Source organism: Protopterus annectens, chromosome 1.part0, assembly GCF_019279795.1.
Source record: "Protopterus annectens isolate FY-2018-M chromosome 1.part0, PAN1.0, whole genome shotgun sequence".
NCBI classification, from domain to species: domain Eukaryota; kingdom Metazoa; phylum Chordata; order Ceratodontiformes; family Protopteridae; genus Protopterus; species Protopterus annectens.
This window is the reverse complement of record NC_056725.1, coordinates 1,266,928,227-1,266,932,006: the sequence shown is the minus strand read 5'-3', so window position 1 is coordinate 1,266,932,006 and position 3,780 is coordinate 1,266,928,227.

Sequence of the window (3,780 nt, the reverse complement as noted above, 5' to 3'; positions counted from 1 at the left end):
GTACCTATGCAAAACAAACTAGTTTGTTTACTTTTTTCATGTGTTTAAAATGGGGAATGTAGAGTGCTTGTCATTACAGCAACTTTAAGATGTTTTACTCTGAACAATATTGGCGATGATATTTATATAAACAAAGGTAGTTCATTCATTCATGTATAAGATTACTGACTACCAGAGGGAAATGAAAATATTATATGAATTATGCTGTTGCCAAACAAATATTACTGAACAACATGGCACAATCTGTTTCTTTTTCAGGGAACAGAAGGTGTTGAAAATGAGTTGTATAATGAAATGTGCTGATTGCATTTATTAGCAACCAAATGAAGTCTGGCTTAGTGGCACGTTTAGTCTTACTCATTTTCTGAAAGGAGAAATACATTTTATTCAGCATACTTTTAAAATAGATGTTTATTTGCATGGGTATTTCAGTTTTACATACATCTGTTTCTGATTATTTTTCATATCAGCATTACATAGATTTGATATTAACATGACATTATCATCTTATGAATTTCAGATATTTGTTAATTTCTTTTTACATTAAAACTGATTATTTTTTTCTCACATTCAGTATTCAAAATGCTTCCCAGGAGGGTTCCTATTGCGTGATCGAAAATCGTAAACGGCGAGCATGTATTGAACGAACCAGATTGGTCGAAACGTCGAAATGTCGCACGCGTAATACGGAAATTGCCGTAGAGAATATTTTTCCTTTACTTCAATGCAGTGCAATCTTGGAATAGGAATATTTAAGTAGCGGGGGTGCAGGGGGGCTTGCCCCCCTGCCTACAGCGTTTAGGAAAGTATAGTTTTTTATTTTTATTTTTTTTATTATATTTTTGGAACTTCAAACATTGCTCATATGGTGTCGACCATATGGTGTTCTATGTTTGAAACTTTCGAAAATATAATATAGACCCTTTCCAGGATGGGTGTACAACTATTATCTTGCTACATGCCTTAAGCAAGCCATGATTTTCTTCTTCTGAATGTGGTTATTATGCATTTACTCTGCTTATCTGAGAAATACATACAATTGTCCTCATTCTAATGGTTATCTTTATGGTGCATTACCATTTATTAGTCCATGGCATTTGTAATTATTCTTTACTTGGGCTAGAGTACCTGAAGCCACACAGTTATGGTTCCTGATAGAAAGTGTGTCAATTGAGTACTAAACTTATAATATTGCCTTAATTCTAGCAATGTTATTCTGACTTGTATCTAGAGTTACCAGATGATATTAAACGCTGTGTGTGAGTATAGAAGATGAGGGGGTGCTTTCTTTGTTTATCTGAAACTAATTGTTTAGACTACAATATTTGTAATATGGATTTGTAATATGGAAAGCTAAAGCAAAACACAGCAAGTGCTGTTGTTAAGTTCCTTCACTGCCTGGACTAAAGGACAGAGTGTCAGAATACATCTAAAAATATGTTCAAATCATGAGCAATAGACTAAGGTAAAAATGAGAAAAGCAACACTGTTATTTTAATTCTTTATCATTTAAGTCATTGCCCAGGAATGAAGTCTGGTCATTGAAAAAAGGTCCATAGGTTCTTATAAGCATATGACCAAGGAGATCATTGAGAAGCTCAGACATACCATTCACTACTGGTGGGAGACTAAAAATGCCCCCCATTAAGTAGACTTTGCCCCCATACCACACGTGAAAAATTGCAATTACCCATCGTGTCATCCAGACTGGTTTTAAAGGCTGTTTGGAAAGTACTCTGCTTGGTATGTAATGGCAGACTATGCCATGAATGGGAATTTGTTGGCTTAGGTACCAGTGTTACATTTTGGTGTTGTTGATGTGGTATTGCATGTTTAGGTCCTAAAATGACAGTTTGCTTTACCACTGGTTATGCTTAGGTAAAGGAATTCAATGAGTGCTGGGTCATTCATATCATGGAAGGCTAAGCAGAAATCACCCCTCAGGAGTCTAGATGACACTGAGTAGAGGGACAGGACTTTTCATCTATCAGATAAGTTAAGGGTACTGAGATTGTTTTGGTGAGAAAAAGTTGAAGTTTGTCAAGTTGGTTTAGGTGCTTAGTGAAGTACATGTCAAAAGGGGCATTGCATTCAATAACGTGCCTAATAAAGGAGGAATAAAGCAGGGCTATAACTTTTTTTGGATCTGAAGAAGATGCCATAAAGGATATGCAATACATAAGGATTTTCTAACCGCCACAGAGACACGGTGGTTGAAGAAGAGTCTGTTATCAACTAATGTACCCAAGTCCCTGATTACTGTGTCAGAAGAGTGGAATATTATCTATATGGTAAGCAGAAGTAATGCTAGCATTCCTTGGGCTTGAGGTTAAGCCCATGATACCATTGTTTACTAGAGACACAAGCCATTTTTTTGACGAATAAGCAATTATATATGAGGTATGAGACATGAGAGAGATTCATAGAATGTCAATGTGAATGTGAACAGCAAAAAAAAAACGGCCGAAAACACCCCAAAGCTTTAAGAAAACATTAAACAGTAAGCGCTTTCATCACCTGTAGTGACGTCTTCAGACTGAATAATAATACAATGCACTACCAATTTAAAGTGCATTCTAACAAGCTAGTAATTAAATAATTAGATGATTGAAATAATCAATACATCATACATTCTTTAAATGCTTCAAGCCCTTTTTTTTTAAGTAAGCAGTAAACTCATCTCTATTATTTAAGCCTGGTGGAAAACAGGCATTAAGCCTCACTTGCCACATGTATTCTCTCCAGCTTAATTCACTCTCTGCATCAAACCTTCTGTCATAGTTATAAATTTCTTACAAAACAATAAACTTAAACTTAACCTAAATGGCATCAACACATATTTGCAGTTTACAGTAGAGTATAGCACTATCAGCATTAAATACTTGGATGTAGAGGTGATTAAGAGTGGTGAAAAGGTTTATACCAAGAGATTCAAAAAAGAAGTTCAAAATAATAATTACCTACATTATAGTAGTATGCATCCGAAAGGGCTGAAAGATAATATTGTCAAAAGTCAGTTATTACGTGTAAACAGACTTACTAATAGGATAGTGATTTTGATAAAGAGAGTAGTTTAATGTGTGATAAATTTAGATTTAGAGGCTATCCCTCTGATGTTACTCACAATGCTTTAAGAGAAGTTAATTCTTTAAGATATAACAAAGCTACATATAAGAAAACCACCATGAGTAATGGAGAGTTTGGTGTTCGTATGCAAATTAATAATTCAGTAGATAGTTATAATATTAAGAAGTTAATTACTAATAATTGGAAAATATTACAAAGTTCAGTTGAGTTCAAAGATAGATTGGGGATAAACCCCAGTTTATGTATAAAAATGGCAAAAGTTTCAAGAATTTATTTCAGAGTAAGATGGAGAAACCTATCAGACTTAATATCAAAAAATTAGGGATGCTTAAGTGTTTTAACTGCAAGTTATCTGATTATTTACTAACGGATGTCAGTGAAGTCAATATGAATGGTTTTAAATATAATTTTATTAATGTCTTTTAGTTGTAAAAGTAAATTTGTTGTATATTTAACTTTATGTCTTTTTATGTAGGACGTACTGTCAGAGAATTATATAGACGAGTGTATGGACATAAGTATGCTGTTTAAACAGGTGACTTAAAGAATGCGTTAGCGAAGCATTATGCTTCCAGTAAATGTAATGTTAAGTTTAAGTTTATTGTTCTGGAAGAAATTTATAACTATGACAGAAGGTTTGATGCAGAGAGTGAATTAAGCTGGAGCGAATACATGTGGCAAGTGAGGCTTAAT